Raw genomic sequence first — 20321 nt, 5'->3', positions numbered from 1 at the left:
CCCCTCCACTCCTTCAGTCCATTGTTACAAGGGGACCATCTGGGGTGAAAGCTTTGTGTTCAGGCTGTGAGCTGGGGCTCTTTGGAGGGCCTAGTAGAACTCCCAGGATGAATGGATATTTGTGTGTGTGTGTGTGCATGCATGCATGTGTTGCAATACTCACTGTCTTCTAATCTAAAAAAAGTGGGGGTGCCTTCAACATATCCCCCCAAAATTGATTCAAATAGGATTCAAAATCTTTAATAACTGAACTGTTGCCAGACACTGCAAGGCCAGTTTTGTACCTTCTGGAATCACATTTTAAACATAACTGTCCTTTCTCACATGTAACTAGTTGGAAGAGCCAGTGTGGGTTTTTGATCCTCTGTGCTCCCTCCCTTCCTATAGTCTGGCTTTTTTTTTTTTGCTTGAAGATGTGAGAGTGAGTGGGTGTGCTTTTGGGGAAGCTTTAGAGAATTTAGGGAGTTTCCTTGAGCCAGAAGTCTGTTCGATGGTTTAGCTTGATTTAAGTAACTTGGAACTATTGTATCAATCGATGATCAATATGGCATTTTACTATGTTTATAGAGGTTGTGATTTAGCCTCAAGTGCCTGAAATATGCTGTTATTGGAAAGGCAATTAGCGCTAGGAATAAAGAGGCAATAAAATTGGAAGGAGAAAAGAAGTCTTATTTATTATTTTTATTATTTGGAGAAGGGAGTAAGAGAAATACTTAAATACACTGACACCAGTAATTTATGGAGAAAATGGTGTGTATTTGAATGGTTGGTATTTGAAAGCTGAGTGTTTGAAACATGTTGATGAGAAATGTCTACAGTAAATGAAATTCTGATACATGTGGACATTCCCCTTTTGCTTTTGAGGATAGTCTGAATTTGAAAGAGAAAGAAATGAAAAAGAAATACAAAATGTGATGAAATGGAACTCAAAACATATATATTTTCATTTTCATGGTGTGGTGTATGTATGTACATGTCTTGTTCCCTAAGCCATCTGCTTGCTTTCAGGCCATCTCTAGGCTTCTTGCTCCCTCCAAAATGCATTACTAAGGGCTCTTTTTTTGAGTAGAAATGGGGTGAGGGTTTGTGAGAAGATTGGGTTAAAAAAATCATCCTCTCTACACTCAAATTAGATCTTTTGTGTATTCCTCCTCTTCCTGGAATAATTTTTGAGCCCAAACATTGAGTTAGCTGTGTTGTATTTGAATTTCTTTTTTTGGATGGTGGTGAACAGGCCCTTCATTTTTCTAGAATGAATCAATTTTTGAAGTCATGGGATTTAAAAAGAGAAAGAGTTTGTTTTCATTAAGTCAGTTTGCTCTATCATTTGTGTTCTTGGGGAAAACATGTGGTGTAGTGTGTTTTCTGTCTGTCTGAAAAGTATTTCTTCAGTTGGTTCCTTGTTGAATTCTTCAGTCTCCTGGACTTCTAGAACAGGAACTAGTTTGGTTAACTATGACTTATATTCTAAGCAAAATGAATCAGTGCATATACATACTTTTTCTTAAAGGAAGAGACTCCCTGTTTAAAACTGTACTCAGTTCCAAATGAATTGTTATTTTAAAAACTCTTAGAGCTTCCTAAAAATGCCAACAATCTAAAAGTTCCTGGTCGGTTTGTCTTTTTTAAAAGAGGAGGAATCAAGTAAGATATGTTACTTGATTTTCAAGTTTCAGGATTTTCAGTGTTACACTGATTTTCAAGTATTAAGTACATTTTATCCTAACTTTGTGTCTATTTGAGAAATAAGATTTGACTTTTTTTAACCAAGAGACTAAACATATGTTTTAATACTAAAAAAAAAGTTTTTTTAATTTTTTTTGAACATAGATGATATTCTGTTGTTTTGAAATCCCTTCCTTAAATCTATCTCCTCTTAGTCAGTGTTGGAATTCTGGTTAATGATTTGAGAGTTTTTTTTGAGATATTTCATACATTTACTATCAGATATTGAGGCAAAGGAGAAAACCCAAGAATATTTTAAAAAGAGTTGTAGACAAAATAGATTCACTCTAGTATGATTACCAGGGAGAGAAAGCGGTAGTGGTGGTAAAAATTAATAAATATATAGTAAACATTCATCAAGGTGAGTGAAAGGAGAGATAATATAGAATAAATGGTTGTTCAGGCATTAATGAGTATCGCAATCTATGTTACAAAACTTAATATATGGTTGATTGAATAACCTTTGTAAACTTGCACTCATCACAGTTTTTTAGAAAAGGAAAAAAAAACTCAAGTTGTGGAAAAAGCCTTGTGTCTGTATTGTATTTTGAGAAGTTGAAGAAGGTAAAAGTAAAGGTGTAGCATTTTAATGAGACTGACATACTTTGGGAAATGACCTGTTTAAGGAAATTAAGCTTTTTTCAGGAAAACTTTAATTTAGTTGCATTTGTTATCTTTGTATCTTTTTTCAGAGAAATGTGACCAAAAGATAGCACACTTGCTGTCACTAAAATAAAAGGTGGTGGTGTTAATTAAGGAAGGAAAAAAGATCTATTTAGATGGAATGTGTGTAAGAATTCTAGGTTTGTTGATTTGCTTAGGCAGGTTAATGATTGGTTCTTTTCTCTTAAGTCAACTTAAAATGAGATGGACTATTCCCCCCTCCAGTTTGCAACTTCTGTACTTTTAACACACCCTAAAAGAAATCTAATAACCATTTATCTAAGTGTGAGGACTCCTAAAAGAGACATTGTTGAAATTTGATTTCTATTTTAGAGTTTTAATATCTTGCTGAGATAAACAACTTTAAAAAAAAAAATCTCTGCAAGAAGAGGTGTCTTATTGGGGTCAGAAGCATTAATCTTTTAAAGTGATTTGTGAATTCACAGAAGAAACAGTTAATTCACAAATGCTTTCAACACAAACAAAACATTTTTTTGTCTTCATAAATGAATTCTCCTTTAATGAGAAAAATTTAAAAACAGTGAAAATTGCTAGAGTTGGGGGCATTTTCTGTCTTTATTTTCATGAATGTAGATGTAGAATAATACACAATTAAAAAAGATAATATAGCTGACTAACATTCAACAAGTAAGTTTAAAGCAGAAATCATTTACAACACTTTTAGGAAAAGGCTTTTAAAGTAATAATCTGCTTTAAATAAGTTTTTTCCAGTGGATGACACATATTTTTCTTCACTGTTCAAAAGATAGGTGAAAGTCCATGCCTTCCTATTTTAAATTTCCACCTAAAATTGGATTTACAATTAAATTTTCTTACTTCACTGCTAGAGAAATCCTTAACATAATTATTTGGTGGTCAGTATTTCAAGATGGGGATTGTAGGTTTCCAGATCCCCTTATTTTCTAAATGAAATTTTACTCCAGTGGCTTCCCAGATGGAAAACTTTTTCATAAAGAAAAGGGAAAATTGTCATTCCCATCACTAATTTATTCAAAGTATAGCTAACTGTTACAAACACAAAGTTTTAATGGTATAGCTTTTGGTGGAAAAAGAGCCAAAACATTCTTTCTTATAATTATGTTTTAAAGTCATGACATTAGCAATTGGAAGAAACTTGATTTAAAGGTTTTGAGCTTCTAATCTTTTAAATTACCTTAATATGTATCATTTGAATCTATTTTATATGTGGGGGTACTTTCAAGTTTTTTTTTTTAAGTTTTATTCTATAATGTGTAACTCAGTTCACAAAGATAGCATTGAAATAGGCTGGTGAGTATACAATTTAAAACTTTTTTTTTTAAAAAAAAGGCTTTGCAGATCTGATTTAGTTGAGTGCAGAGAAGACCAGCAAGTGCTATTTGTTGAAGTTCAGAGATTTCGTGTTGAAAAGATAGGTATTGATTATACTTCTGTTGGAGTGTGAGGAGGGAGGGGGTGTAGTAGTGGTGATGGTATCGTTGGAATAAATGTATGAACCCAGAGGCGTTTGAAGAAGAGCTATTTTCCCAGCTGTTAGAATTTAAATTCCATCGTGTTCACTCTCCATCCTCTTAAAAAGAATTTTAAAATGTGGCTAATGTCTTCCAGAAAGTGCTGCTCAGATTTTGGACTTGGGAGTGTTAGGGAAAGACAAGGGGAGGGGAAAAAGCAGCAGGGGAGACTTGAGAAATCAGACGAGTTAGTCCTGGGTTGGAAATTCCAGACGTGGAGGGGGGTGGGTGTAGGTGGGGGTTGGGGTTGGGTTGATTTCCAGCTTCCCTTTTAAAGAGAAGCAGCTACCCTAGGGAGGAGGAGACACCAGGTTTAGAAGTGGGATGATAGATTCAGAGAAAGGCAAGGCTATTTTTGCTTTTTGACTTGCCTGCCTTCTCTTCCTTTTTTTAAAAAAAAACAAACCTAAGCAGTCTAAGCGGTGCTGGAGGCGCTTCCTGGAGAGCTCGAGGCCGCCCCGCCTGCCCTAACCCTTCCCTGCCACCTTGTCGGCTCCAGCTTCAGCCTTGCAGAGCCGCTCTGTGGTGGGTCTGCCAGCCCTCCTTTTAACAAGCCCCTGGACACCGTTCACATGCCTGGATCTCCAAGAACCCAGATTACAGTGCACCAACAAACAGGCTCTCCAGTAGTGCTTTGAGTCCCCAGATCCCCCCTCACCTGGCTTCCCTGGCCTCCCCCACGTGGAGGGTTCTCCTGGTTCCTGCTGGCCTCAGATCAGACCTTCAGAGGTTGGGCTGTCCCATGGCAGAGGCAAGACTAGTGGGTAAATGTGAAGTGAAAGAGGCTGAAGAGAATGGAAGACAGTGGTCCAGGGGGAAATAAGAGGTTGAGAACATGGAGGGTTGAGTAACAAGTAGGCTGTTGCCCGCCTTGTAGCTGGCACCCCTTTGTCATGTCAAAAAGAACCTTGAAGACTTAATAGTGTCAGATGATCTATGATCCTCTAAATGGACTTTCTGTCCCCATTATCCAAAGGCTGATTGAAACAGTACAGAATTAACAGTAGTTAGAAATTCTGTGGATTGCTTTTATTTGTGTTGCAAAAGATGGACAGTTGGTCACTGGTGATGCTTTGAGGATCAATCCTAAGATGTCTGGTTGCATGTTAACACAAAATATTGATGCCGCTTTAGCTTTGAAAGAGCCTCTCTTCCCTTCCACTATGCCGTTTAAAATTTCTGACAAAACAGAAACAGACAAAAGTGATCTAAAAGAAAAACAAAGTAGGCACTCAAAAGATGCTCATTTGGTTATTGAGAAAAAGTTTGATTCTACAGAAATGGTTCTTTAATAGTAGCACTCCACCACAAGGAAGCATTGCTAGTGGGAACATGTCCACTTCTTAGTTTGGTGACTATTCTGATAGGAGAACATATATAACCACAGAGATTGTTGAGAGAGTTTTGGAAGGGGTCATCCTAAAGCTGAAATTCATCGCAGAGTCAGTTTGTGGGAGCTACTGCCTACCTTTGCAACCCAGTAAGTTTGCAGTCAAGAAATTGAGCCAAGGAATGATGATGGGCTAAATGAATGAAGCTTTTACCTTGAGGACTGGAATGAAATGTGTGCTGGTAACAGGTAGATCACAGGAGAAAAATCATAACTTTCTAATAAATGAAAATTGATTTTGTTGAAATATAAAAAGTAAAACCCACTCTCAATTCAACAATTTCTACCTGCTTATTTTAGTGACAAAGATTACATTCTTCAGGGTGTGCAACCATTCTCACCCTTCTTTTTTCAGTTTTTCCCTCATTGACATGAACTCATTGCCCCCTAATGTTCCTGTCTCCTATTTAAGGTGCTCTTGTCAATTTGATTTTGATTTCATAGTTCTCAATAGAACAGAATACTTAAGGCAATCTTTCTTACTAATTAAGCAAACTATTGTTTGGCTTTAAGATGACTTCATGGGGTATTTTTGGTTTAAAGATCATTTCAGGACAACAGTTTCAAGGGTGCATCCATTCAGATGGTTCCAGAATGTCTAGAGTCCATATGAATTTGAAATCGTGTCTCAAAACCTTTTGATCAGGATTCTTCTGTAGAATCTTTGAAATGTTCAGTAATAGTAGCAGGGCATCATCATCCAGTTCTTCTGGTTTCATGGCAAAGTTATTCTTGGTGGAAATTAGCCATGCATTCCATATTCTCCGATACCTAACTTTCTTTGTTGCTTCAGGTGAATAGAGGCCAATTGTGTCTTGGATGCTGTTTGCAAGCTTTTAAGACTCCAGGCTTAAAAGTGAACTGGGGAGTGGAACAGAAAAACTTACTAAGATTTTAAGTCACTTAACTGGATGTTTGATGAAATCATGATCCTAAGCTCCAAAGTAAGGAATCAGATACCACGAGGTATTTGGTTGTACATGAGCAGCCTCCACAGCTCCTTTCTTTTTGTCCTTGTTATAACTACATTTACCATACAATTTTTGCTAATCCAGCTTTTTATGGATATACAGCTCCTTAATAGAAAGTACAATAATTGGCTGTACAATCCTAACCATGGCAATCTTCTCATTGCCCTTTTCTCACAATTCTGGTAATCCATAATAAACATTGTCTTTTTATATAAGTGAGGTCATGAAGACTTGTTCTTTTCTGTTTGAAAACATTTTCAAACTCCATTCATACTGTAACTTGCATGAAGACTTTTTTGCTGCTGACTGAATAGTATTCCATTCTATGTATGTATCACATTTTGTTTATGCAGTCATTTATTATTGGGCAGTTAGGATTGAGAACTGTGCTTCAGTTAACACTGGTGTATAAGTCTCTGAGTCTCTGCTTTCAAGTCTTTTGGTACATAGCCAGGATGGGCTTCCTGGGTCATATGGTAGTTCTGTATTTGTTTATTTTATTTATTTATTTTTTTTTAGGAACTCTTAGTTAGCCACATTGTTTTCCATAGTGGTTATACCATTTTGCATTCCTAGCGCAAAGAATGGACATTTTGGTGGCTCAGTGATAAGGAGTTGTACTGCCAACCCAAAGGAACTTGGTTTGAATCCACTAGTTGTTCCACTGGAGAAAGATGGGCAGTCTCTTCCTGTGATTACTGCCTCTGAAAACCCACTGAAGGTCAACTATGAGTCTGTTCTGACTTGATAGTACTAAGAACAATAACCAGCAATAGATAATGACTTCTCACCAACATTTGATACTTTTGTTTTTGTTTTAGATCTTGGCCATACTACCTCTGTGCACATTATAGTGTTGTTGTTACTGAGTACCATCAAGTCAGGCAGTTAATCTCATGTGAAGAGATTACTCCTCTTTCTCCCATGGAGCAGCTGGTGGATTTGAACCTTGTACCTTCGGGTTGTCAGTGCAACTCTATACTACTAGGCCCCCAAAGCACATCTCGCTACAGTTTTTATTTGCTTCCTTGTGTTGGCTAATGATGTTGAGCATCTTTTCATGTATTTGGTGTTCATTTGAAAGTTTTCATTGGCAAAATATACTTTCAGGTCCTTTGCCTATTTTGTGGTTGTCTTTCTGTTGTTGTCAAGATTTTATCTGAAATTGGTGGATTTGAACTGCGTGCCTCTGGGATTGCAGTACAGCTTCTTTCCACTAGGCCACCAGAGCTCCCTTTTCTGGGACCTTTTATATGACCCTCATCAAAGTGGTCTGAGGTGGTAGCTGGGCACCATCTAGTTTTTCAGGTCTCAGGCTAATTAATGGTGGTAGTGGCTCATGTGGTCTATTAGTCCTTTAGTCTAATTACTTCCTTGTGTCTGGTTGTCTTCATGCTCCTTTGCTATGGACAGGATGAAACCAGTAATTGTATCTTAGCTGGCTATTGGTAGGTTTCTAAGATCCCAGAGGCCTCTCACCAAAGTGGCATGTTGTTGTTTATTGTTGTTAGATGCTCTTGAGACACCTGCGACTCATAGTGACCCTATGTACAACAGCCCTAAACCCTGCTCTATCTGTGCCAATCTTACTGTCTGTGACACACCTACCCTCAACCCCCAGACACTGAGTCAGTCCATCTCATTGAGGGTCTTCCTCTCTTGCACTGTCCCTCCATCCTTCCAAGCATGATGTCCCTCTCCAAGGACTGGTCCTGCCTTGCAACATGCCCAAAGTATGTCATATGAAGCTTCAGAATCCTTGCCTCCGAGGAGAAGCATGGTCTCACCCTCTTCTAGGACGAACCTTTTTGTTCTAGCAGTCCATGGTCTATTCAATACTCTTGTCCAGCACCATAGCTCAAAGGCATCAATTCTCCTTCTATCATCCCTAGTCATTGTCCAGATTTTTGATCTGTTTGCCTAGATCAGGCGCACCTTAGTATCCAGACTGACATTGTTACCCTTCAGTGCTTTGGAGAGTTCTCTGACAGTAGACTTTCCCAGTACAATTAGTCTTAGTTTTCTGGTTGTCGGTACCAAGAGTGTTGATTGTGGAGCCAAGCAAACTAAAGCTGTTAACAGTCTCAATATCTTGACTGTCTATCATGATGCTGCCAGTTGGCCCATTGGTGAGAATCTTTGTTTTCTTGATGTTGAGTTTCAATCCATATTGGAGGTTGTAGTCCCTGACTTTCAAATCTGCAAAATGGCACGTAGAACATTTTATTTATAAGCTGTGTTGTACCAGTTGACCTGGATTTCTTGAGGCCATGGTCCATAGCCCTCAGTCTCAGCAGTTCAGTCCTGGAAGGTGTTTGGTTATGTCTGAGAAGCTTTTATAACTGTATACTCCTATTATGTAGATGGCACACATATAGATAGCATATGTATAAGTATGTAAAAGTAAAGCCAAGCCTATTTAAGCACATTAGTATGCTCCTGTATTCATTCCTACCCTTATTTAGCATACCTTTGTATCAGATTGTAAGTTACTGTTTTTACTGTTTGTGTAGGGTTATACAGTATATATTTACTGAATTGCCCTTTCTTCCACTTTTTTGTGTTTTTCTCAATATTTTCCTCTGCTTTGGCCAAAACATGCTGACTTTTCCCTGAATTGTGTATTGTCTTTCCCTTCACCAAATCAAAACATGTTTCTGATCTAGTTGAGAATCCCTGGTGGGTAGTCTATAACATACCAGAGTGATAACTAAAAGCTCAGCAGTTTGAATGCACCAGCCATTCCACATGGAGAGGATGGATAAAGATCTTGTAAACATTTACGCCCTTGGAAACCAGTGGAAGCTTGCCATGAGTAGGATTTGACCTAACAGCAGTGGATTTATCCAGTTAGAGATTTTTGCATCACCCACCCTCCTTTGCTGGTAAACATCAAAGATTGTTTGATAATCTGTCTCAACCTTTTCTTTCTTTCCTTCTTCATCCACTCCCCCCTTTTGTTATTGTTGTGGTTTGGGTGAAAGTTTATAGAGAAAATTAGTTTTCCATTCAACAATGTATATACATTTTATTTTATAATGTTAGTTACTGTAAACCTTTTCTTGGCTTTTTGTAATAGTGGGCTCAGACACTGTTTGCATTTTTGTGTGATTGACTTCTTTTACTGAGTATAATGTCCTCCAGATTCATTCTTGTGAGATGTTTTGTAGATTCATCATTGTTCTATTGTATGTATGTACTATGCTTTGCTTATCCATTCATCTGCTTATTGGCACTTAGGTATTCTCTGTATTCTACTACTGTGGCTATTACTGCAGTCAACATGAGTGTGCAGATGTTTGTGTGTAGCTCTTATTTTCTAGGATATAGTTCTAAGTGGGATCACTATATATGATATTTCTAATTCTAGTTTTCAAGAAAGCACTGTATTTTTCATAGTGTGGTAAAGTTTTTCTTATTGACAGATTTTCTATTTTTATGACATCCCTTTTTTCTTTTTTATTTTTTTATTTTAATGAAAGTTTACAGAGACTTTGGATTTCCATTCATTCATTGTTGCAAACTTGACTCCCTCCCCCATGTCCCATTTTTTAAATTTTCTCTTTTGCTGTTTTTGTTGTTACATTAGACAAACCATTGTTGAAAGGTAGACCTGACAGCATTGCATCTGCCTGTTCTGGAAGAATTTTATGATTTTAACTTAACACATTTGGGTTTTTAATGATTTTTTTTTTTAATTTTGTATATGTGTGAGGCATGGATCCCATTTGCCTGCATATGGAAATCCTATTTTGCCAGCACCGTTCATTGGGGATACTCTTCTGTCCCAGTTGAATGGACTTAGCATCCTTCTCAGCAATCAATTGAGTATCATACTTTTAGTGTAATTGGGGGTAACTTGATTGAAATACACTGAAATGTAGCTGTATACAGAAGAAACATCATGAGAGATGCAGTCTTGTTGCAGAAGTTCAGACTCCCAGAATTTGATGTTCTGACAGTGTAGCAGGGAGTAGCAGGCATAACAGTAAACTGCTATTCAGTGAAAAACAGAGAGAGCAAAGAGCTTTGTGGCTGAAAAAATTTACCTGGGTTATGGGATGATATTTTCAAAACTCCTCAGGACAAGTTTGGTTATTAGATAAGAAACATTTGGTGAATGGAAGGCATCTAGGGACATTTCTGATATCTGGTGGGTAGGAATTTTGCCCCTAGTTACGAGGAGGGTTCTGGAGCTGATCACTCTTAGAGAAGAGGTGAGCAAGGTGGAGGGATTCACTATTCGTTCTCTTTTCCTCTGAACCTTGTTTTCTTTTGTTGATTCTGGTCAACCTTATGAAAAGGAGATATGCAGGGAGCTCTGGTGGCCTAGTGGCAGGAAGCTGCACTGCAATCCCAGAGGTCCGAGGTTCAATTCCACCAGATGCTCTGCTGGACAAAGAGGGACAATCTCCTGTACCAGTCAGATCTGATTTGATGGTACACACACAAAAGTAATAAAATGAGAAAAGAAAAGGCGATTTGCTTAGGGAAAGAAGTTTAGGGAGCACGCCTCCGTTTATTTTGTGTTAATTTCAGTTAAGAAGTTAATTATACATCCAGAGATAGGGCCATTTGAAATAAAAAAAAATTAAATCTGAGTAAAATCTGATTGTTTAGCTTAATAGATTTATTTAGACTCTTAAAGGGAGTTTGGTGGGAGAAAGATGGGCAGTCTCCTTCCATGAGATTTATTGCCTCTGAAAACCACTGGTCAGCCTGTCTTTTTTTCTGTGGAGTAGTTAGTAGATCCAAACCATTTCTACCTTTGGCAGAGCAACTCCTGATCCACTAGCCCACTAGAGACCTTCCTTGTTAGCTTGTTGTGTGCCTTTAAATCAGCAGTAAATTGCACAGGAGAAGATTGCCAACTAGGCCACCAGAGCTCACCAGAGCTTGTTAGCTTAGTTATTGTTATTATTATACTTACTATTTTGATCAGTATGGATCTTTCTGCTTCCTACCTTGGCCATTGTTTGTCTTCCTTTTAAGCTTTGCAGTTTTCTACCCTCCTCTGCTTTGCCCCTTACATTTGTGGTTCATTAAATACATAAGAATCAGAATCAATCAAATGTGTAGATTTTTGCAAAATGTGCCCATGATATGTACCTGACAGGGGAGATACCATGGTCATGAAGGTGGTTTTTCCAGGACAAGGCTAATACATTATACTCCAGATGTGCTGATCCTTGCAATTTCTCCAAATGTGGGAAACTCGACTGCATAATTTGTGGTAATGGGGGACTGTGTTTGTGCTTTCCCCTGAGAAAAGAAAAAAAAATGTGTTCATGAGGTGTTTTACATGTGGAACTGTGAGGGGCAGTTTGGGGGATATATATATAAATGAGTGTGTTTTCTGGATGCATATGTGGATTTTACATGCATCTTATATGGGTGTGTGTGTGTATATAAAATATATATCTTATATAGGTGTGTGCATTATATACTTATAAGTATATAAGATGACCTGGTAAAGCTACCTGTGTACTAAAAGGAAACACTAATTTTTGGAAGAGAGATGAATTTCATCAGTAAATAGATGCCTCCTTCCTTCCCAAATCTCTTTTCCATGCTCTTAGACAAAATTTTGAAGAGGTGGGATAAGCATGGTATAAAACGCTACAGAATATTCTTTAGGGAAACTGGGCCATTCTGTTGAACCCATGCCAGGTTAGGCAGAGACAGTGGTCAGAGAGGAGGAGTCCTAATTCTGAAGATGTAGAAAGTGTAAGATTTATGGATGAAGGGAGTGATAGGAATCTGCTTGGGGGTCTGAGAAAAGGGAGAAAAGAGAGTAGTTTCCCACAGCTGCTGGGAGATGGGCCTCTTTTTCTTAATGTTCTGCTCTTGGTGAGTTAACAAAGTTAGGCAGTCAGGAGTTTGGGGATCTCTTGGTGCCCACGAAGTGATTGCCTACATTGATCTTCTTGTGCCTTTGTGAGCCAAACTGACTTCCTGTGTTCGGGTCCCTCGACCTGGAAATGCTTTCTACAGATATACTCAGAACCCACCTTCATGCCTACTTCCCGTCTTCAGTCCTTTTTGCTCAAAGAGTGCATGCCACTGTGTGTGCATGTGGGGAGACACACACATGCACCCCCTCTCAGATCTCAGACCAAGGAATGAGGCTTGAACCTTCTCTTACTGGGGTGGGGAGGGGAAGGACTTCCAATCCGGATGTGGTTTTTAACCATTTAACAGGCTCGTGACTTTAATCAGTTACTATAAAGGGTTTTGCAATTAGTTTATGCAGAATGATGTGTTTTGTCTCTTTGGAGTGGCATTTGGGATTGCTTGGGGCTTGTCAACTTTCCATCAAGGACTCTGAGAAGGAGAAAATCTAGGGGAGACAGGAACTGAAGTGGGGGCTGCTAGATGGAATAAACTTGTTGAGGATGTCTATTCAGCATTAGAAATATACAGACTTTATTTACTTCCTCCCTGAGGTCTCTAAGTTGCTTGGGCGGGAAAAGCCCAACTGTAATAGAGACCAGTTGCTTTGGCGGGATTTGGAGATGGAACCCCAAATTAAAGGGCAGAGATGATCCCTCACAGAGAGATGCAGCTGTTAGTGGCTGCAGTCACTGTATTCTGGGTAAGCAAGGACTAGATGCAAGAAGATACTGGCTTCAGAGACTGAAAATTTCAGATGAGTATTCACTCATTTTGTTCAGTGTCCACTCGTACAACTTCCAATGTAAAATAGGAAGGAAAAATATAGCTGATGAAAGTTATTTACCGGGGTCATCTTCCTCCAGAAATTTAACTGTTCAGAGATGCTACTGTTCCATCTCAGTATATTGAGATAGTGTAGAAAGATGTCTATCCAGAATGAGCTGGGATTGATAGAAGGTGCAATTAGATAATCTTCATAAATAAACCTCATGTACCTGTGAGATAATCTTTTAATTTTCTTATACCCGGTCATCTTGAATGAATCATTTCCTTTAAACTTCTAACTGGAAGAGGAATGATGTTCCCAAGCTCCTCTGCCCTCCTATTTGAAAATTCCCATGATCAACACAAACTAATCAGCGTGGTGATGGGGTGTTTTCCCCTCAGCCCATTACCGTTTTAAAATCCTTGCCAATTTGACGTTTTTCCCACATGGTGAGCACTTTTTCATCCTATATAAATCTCACGTATCTTTTGCTTGATCTTCCCTTGTATTAAAATATTAACTGTGTTGGTTATTTTGCATTATGAGCCTTCTTTTCAGGGTGAAAAAGGGAAACAAGGATATAGGTAGAAGGAGCTGTGTAAAAGGGACAAGACAATGTTCTGTTTTCCAGTGTTTTCTTTTTAGAGCCAGGGAAAGCTGTGGGACAGCATAAGAGGCTGAGAGATTATGTACTAAAGCGAGAGACCCACAAACTCAGGATCTAAAATAGATGAGGAAGGCTTTGAGCTAAGCTGGGTTTGGGAGGATAGTCAGAAAAGAAAGAGGAGTGGATAAAGGAGAGCATTGTGGACCAGCCGGGGAGAGGTTTGTGGGAAGACAATAATTTAAAAAAGGGGGGCAACATTTCAGTGGGGAGTGGTTACAGAGATGAGGCCCTGAGTAGATAGGACAGACATCCCTGTTCACAGACAGTAACTACAGTTGAGTTAGATGCTGCTTCATGGAATCCTCACAGGAATCCTGCATGATTTATTTTATGGAAGAAGAAACGAAAGTTCCAGATGATTAAGGCAATTCAGTCATCGAAGTACCCATAATAAAGAGTTCATAATAAAGATTCAAATGCAAGGTTGCACTCACTGAGAAGCTGGGAACAAATTGATCTTTAAACACTCAAGAGAAATGGAATCTTTCTAGAGCATTTTTGGAGATTAAAGCATGTCCAACATGAATTTCTCCCTGCTCTGAGTTCATTCCTTTCAGGTGATTTATACCTGCAGGCAGTTTTGTGGAGCTGAAAACAGTTGAGATGGATAGGTCCAAATCTTCTCCCCACGATTTGGCAGCTAAAATGGGAAGTGGGAATTTTACTCTTGGACTGAAATATGGTGTTGGAATGGGAGCTGAATGAGGTAGAGAAGGACTTAGTGAGTTTAGAATTCAGATGTAAGCCTCATTTTGTCCTTTTACCAGCTGTGTAGAACCTGGGATATGAGCCAGTATTACTTTACCCTGTTTCCTCATCTGAATCCTCCTTGTCTTAAAAATAATCTGGAATAAGCGATTTGAGTTCAAAGAGCCCCCATCCTGTGACACTTTTAGGTAGGTGCTCTGGAGCTTTTGGCTGATTGCTCCACCCCTTCCTTTTGTTTAGGTTCAACTCAGGGAAAATGGGAGGTGGGGGGAAGGGCAGGGATTGAGCCACCTTCTTTTCCCATCTCCCTCCTCTAATGGACAAAGAATTGACTTTTTTACATGAAAATATAATTTTTAAAAGAGCAAGAACCTACCCAGTTTCTTTTCCTGGCACATGAGGGGAGGCATCATGAAGTTGTGACGCTGACTGCTGTTCTGTTTCGCTAGTCACTTAAGCTCTCTGAGCCTGTTTGTTGTCTTGCAGAGTGGAAATAAAATTTCAGTTTCCTTCAAGTCCTGGTGCCACAGTGGTCAAAGAATTTGGCCAGTAATCAAATACATTAGCCACTCATTGAGAAAGAAATGACTCTCTGCTTCTGAAAAGATGTACAGCTTTAGAAACGGTATGGGCAGTTCTAACCTGTCCTACAGGGTTGCTGTGACTTGGAATGGACTGTTGGCAGTGAATTTTTTATTTTTTTAAATGGTCACTTTGACATACAAAGCAACCTTGTAGTTGTTCAAGATCTGTAAGGGTGTATGGCAGTTAAAAAGTACTTTATAAACTCTAATGTGCTGTGATTGTGAATGAAATGTTATCGGTAATTGATGAAGGGAGTTGGGGACAACCTCCAGAAGGCTAGCTGTGGGACTCCGGGGCCCTTAGTCTTTTGTCGTTCACTTTATTCCTCAAATGACAGACAAATCAGGTCATTCTCACCCCAGACCAATGCCCTACTCTATATGGAATTGAGTATGATGATTTTATCATAACTTTTCCTTTAGCGCTTCCAAGAGCACTGTGGAGACTTTCTTGGGAAGAGGGTTATTTTCTCTCTAGGGCCCATAGGCTCTTGAGTTGTGTACCCTCACTTCACTCCCAGGCCTCAGTTCCTGCCATCTCAGTGGGCGGCCTCCCAGTCTAGTGCTGCCTCCAGCCGCAGCTTATCCGAGGTCTCTAAGGAATGCTGCCCCCCAGGCCATTTTCTCCCCTCCAGCTTCTGCGGCCCCACTCCAGCCCCTTCCTGGCCCCCTACCCCCAACTCATTCCCACTTAAATGCTTGCAGGCCTGTTTGCAGGCGGGAAGCCCCCTCCCCCACAGGACCACCTCAGTCACAGCCCTGACCACAGGGAGGTCGGGTCTGGATTTACTAAAGGACCCCAGAGGGGGAGCCTACCCCTCACTAGCTGCCTGGCTTGCTGTTGGGGGTCGGGTTTCGGCCGGTGGCTCCTGAGAGAAAAAGACAAAGGGCAAAGTCCTGGTCCCCACCCCCACCCTAAAGCCTCTGGTGCGTGTCCCCTCCCCATCCAGGGCCTACTCCGCAGTTCAGGGGCACAACAGGCTTGGAGTAGGGTAACTGGGCGCTTTGGCAGCAGGCAGTGTATTCTAGGCTGTTGCTAGTCCTGCAGCACGGGTTGGCGGGGCGGGGCGGGGGGGTGAGGTGAGGATGGGGCCGGCATTCTGAGGACATCCTCTGCCCTCTTTCTTGTACTCTGTAGACTCAGCCCACCCAAAGGCTGGGATGGAAGGACAGTGCTCAGCCTTCCCGGCATTAGGTGAGTGGGGCTGGGGGAAGGGGCACAGGCCCGGCAGACGCCAGCCCCTGCCTCTCAGCTGCTCAGATCTTCTCAATTGCCTGTTCATGAGGACTCCCCTCCCCCCCTCAGCTGCTGCCAGCCCGCGCCCCCCTCAGCTGCTGCCACCTTCCCAGGCACCTCTCCTCAGTTGCCCTCCTGCACCCGCTTCCCACTCTCCTCCACAGTGAAACTCTGTATCCAAGACCCTAGGTCTCTGGCTGTTAGAGACTTGCTTGACCTCTGGTCCTGAGTAGGGATGAGTGAAGACCATCTTGGAAGTCAATGGTTAGTCCTCCCCTACGGAATCTTTGCGCTGGGAGAGATCTCAACCAAGAAGTCATTTTGCCCCTACCAATGGCACTCCTGTCAGGGAAGAATTATTCCTATTAAGAATTAACTACACTAGTCAAAGAAGGGACCCAACAGGTCTTTGTTGGCCACTGGAAGGGACGACAATAAGTCCCTTGAGGTTTTTAACCTCTGGTGGAGAGATACATCCAGAGGGCTTCTAAACTAACACATCCACATGAACCACACTGATTTCCAAGAATTACTCTGATTCTTGGTGTTATTTTTGCAGTGCTAAAACTGTGAATGTTAAAGACTGAATTCTTTTGAAGCAGGTCTCATTTTCCTCTTCTGATCGCACTGTCTCACAGTCTCCTCCCCCGCTGAGGTGGATTCTCCCAGCACACCATTCTCTCCCGACAGAAGCCAGGCCTCTCCTTATCCCCAACTCCACCTCCATCCGCACCTTAGGCCCCAGAGTGCCAGACCTTTTGGCTCTTAAGCTTTCTGAGACTGACATTACCACTGGGGCTTGGGGTGGGGGAGAGCTGAAACATCCCCAATGTGACTGGGGCCGGAAGTGGCCTTTCTTAGGCCTTTCACTGTGTTCAGAGCGCATTCTCTCTCCCTCCCTTCCTCCCTCTTTCCCTTTTTCCCTATCTCTCTCTCTCTCACACACACACACACACTCTCTCTCTCTCTCACCCTTGAAAGCCTGTACCCCCCCATCCTTGGCCCACCCCTCTTGTGCCACTTAAGAGTCCAGGCTGTACCCTTCTGTTAACCTAAGTCAGATGGTGAGTACTGTCCCTAACAGGAAGACTTGGCTACACTCTGCAGAATAGTTTGCCTTTGCGTTTAAAGAAGTAAAGACTTTAGGTTTCTTTAACCTTCTAAATCCCTAGACTCTCTCCTCCCACTCTACACACTACAGCCCACATGGCCACCAGCTCCCACTTCAGGAACCTCTCTCAGTTTTAAAGAGAAAGATTCCAGAGGAGAGGAATATGAATCACTGTTGACCTGGGGCAGGCTTGCAGTTTGTCTGAAAATAACTTTGCTTGTCCCAGAGCTTCTCTTTTTGGCTTCCTCCAGTGCTGCCCAGATGGACAAGAAGAAAAATGTGTAGGGCTCTTTAATTTTTAGATGAGGGAGTGAAACAAAATATTCATCACCAAGGTTTTCATTCTCTCCACCACCACAGTTTATAACTTCGTACTTTCTTGCCCCTAGATTTGAAGCCATTTTGCAAGAAAAGAACTTGGGGTGACTGTATAGAGTCAATCGGATCACTTTCACCCTGCTGTTAAATCATATTGACAACCATCCAGAAGTATTATCAGCATAATTAACTTAGCTGTTCTACAAGTTAAATCCTGTGCCTCAAATTAGAGCCATATTCACTGCAAACTAGTTGGCATGCCTTTAGCCATACAGAATATGGGCATTTTTCCTGTTCCTGACATCAGTGCTATACTAGCTCTGGCTGTGTTAGCACTTCTCTTCAGAGAGAGCAGTGAAGTTTGATGAAATGAGCATCAACTGTTAGCTGAGGATGAAAGCTGAATTCTAGGCCTCCTTCAAAGCTGCCGACTGTCTTTTCCTTCTCTGAGCCTCAGTTTGTCCATCTGTGGATATCAACTGTTGAAGATACTGTCAGACTGGAGAGGCTTACCCCTCTTTTGCCTACATGCTTGAATCTGATTTCTTCCACTGGTACTGCCAGTGACAGGTTAGCAGGTGTGTGTGCGTGCGTGTGTGTGTGTTCATGAAAGTAGTCTAGTGATTCCCTGTCCTTGACTCCAAATAGGTGAGGATTATGGTATTAAACATGCACATAAGCGCTCCCCAAGGAGGCTGATAGAAAAGAGAACTCCTGCATGTGCCTAGTGTTAGCACAGTGGTTTCGACACGTGGGTCAGTATTTGTGTGTCACATATATTTTAAAAACCTTGTGCATGGGATCACAGATGCATAGTGCTGTCCCTGCCTCTCTGTAACCCCTCAATCCAACATTTCCCCTACTTGTGGCATCTCTGCCTCTTGATGTCTGGTCCTGTGCCCCCATTGGGTCAATTCTTTCTCGCCCCCACCCTTGTCTGCCCGCTGTCTGCCAGCCTGCTTGCCTGTCTGGCTGCCCTGCCTCTGGATCAGCCTGGCACAGAGCCCTGGGCATTGAGCCAGCTCCTCCCCTGCCTGCCCCGCCCCATTTCGCAGCTACTGCCATTCCTGAAACATGCCAGGTCTGCCCTGTCCCGGACATTATTTTTTTAGTCCACTTCTCCGCCCTGTTGGAATAAGGAGGTGTGGAGTAGGGAAGAACGACAAGGCTAGTGGTGATCTTCTGGAGAAGGCAAAAGTTGGCACTCTTAGAAAGTCTTTAATGACCCGCAGAATTCTCGCTAGGAGAAACTACTGATGGGGTTGCATGGTGGATCCTTGATTGAGCTGAAAAATTAGCAGGATCACCCACTTCTTCCCACTCCCCCTCTGACCCCCATTCCCTCCATCCATCCTAATTGTGGTTGCAGAAGCCATACCTATCTCACTCATCAGTGTCCAGCAGTGTCTGTTAAGAAATCCTGTGTCACATACATTCCCTAATAACCTCATTGAAAAAAGTCAGGAGAAAAAGGTATTATGAATTTGATATATATCTGACCCAATAGAAAGTCTTAGAAATCTGGAATATGTTTTCCATTCCCAATTCAGTAGCTAAGTTTTCATTGGGAAACATTGAGCTGTATCTAGATTTCATAAAATTTAGAACTGAAAAATTGAAATGATAAGTACTTAAATGAAATGAAAAGTTTAGGAAGCCATGTATGAACCACTTGAGCACAGCATATATCTATCAGGTCCTAAGAAAATACAACAAATGTGTAGCTACACACATTCCTGGAAAACTTTGAGGAAAGTTGTGGTCACCAGAATTCTTGATGACCGAGTGGTAAGGAGTTGCATTGCTAACTCAAAAGGCAGGCAGTTTGGATCCACCAGCTGCTCCGTAGGAGGAAAATTGGCACTTCCCTCCTGTGCCATTTGCTACCTCTGAAAACTCACTGGAGGGTTTGGTGTGAGTTCTGACTTCAGATTGCACATAACAGCAAAAACACTTTTAGGTAGCTCTGGTGGATAATCCAAAACCTGAGCTATTTTGGTGATTCAAAACCACCAGTGGTTCCAAGGGAGAAGAGGGGCAATCTCTTTGCCTTGTAATTGGGTATTGTTGTTGTTAGGTGCCCTCCGTTTGACAATGACTCCTAGTGATCTGAACCTTGCCTTGTCCTGTGCCATCTATAGCTTTGGAATTGTGAATCAGGGTCACTGTGAGGCAGAACTGACTCCATGGTATTAAGTGAATGAATTAGTAGTGACAAGAAGCTGCACTGCAATCCCCAAAGCATGCGGTTTGAGTCCACCAGCTGCTCAGTGAAAGAAAGATGGACAGTCTCCTCAAATAGAATTTACTGCCTCAGAAAACCCACTGGAGGGTCTGCTGTGGGTGGGTTTTGACTGGACAGTATACAGCAACCTTAGATGAACACAAGTTGAGCCTGTTTGAAGACATGAAACATTAAATGTCTAGTCAGTAAAGTCATACCCCTGCCGCTTGACCAGAGTTGGACTGATTATGATCCCGTTCTTTGTGTGTCCAAATGTAAGAAACCAGTCCAGCGAGGAGGCTTGACCAGGACCACACGTGGAGTCAGCTAGTTAGATAGAAGCATGGCCTCAAGGAGTGGGTGGAGGTAAAAGATCTAATCCAAAGATCTCAGTTTAATTCTAGTTTTTTTCTCCTGGAGATGAAAGTCCAGGTTTGACCAGGGCCTCTTGGGAATGGGGCCCCAGGCTATGGACCTCTTCTCTATCTTCAAGTGGCTGCCCCACCCTGGTTTAAAGGAACTCTGAACTCTAGGACAGGGGTGAGGCCTTT

At 41.3% G+C, this 20321-nt stretch overlaps 1 protein-coding gene across 3 annotated transcripts in view; it reads left to right on the top strand.

The window, feature by feature from the left end:
* The window catches only part of IGF2BP1 (insulin-like growth factor 2 mRNA binding protein 1), a 47826-nt gene that overhangs the window by 2053 nt on the left and 25452 nt on the right, over positions 1-20321 (top strand). The gene's annotated exons all lie outside the window — the stretch shown is intronic.

The sequence above is a fragment of the Elephantulus edwardii genome, unplaced genomic scaffold, assembly GCF_000299155.1.
Source record: "Elephantulus edwardii isolate Elephantulus edwardi_28Jun2011 unplaced genomic scaffold, EleEdw1.0 scaffold00077, whole genome shotgun sequence".
Classification (NCBI taxonomy): domain Eukaryota; kingdom Metazoa; phylum Chordata; class Mammalia; order Macroscelidea; family Macroscelididae; genus Elephantulus; species Elephantulus edwardii.
Note: the sequence above shows the minus strand (reverse complement) of the source record. Positions and strands in the feature narration are given on the sequence as shown.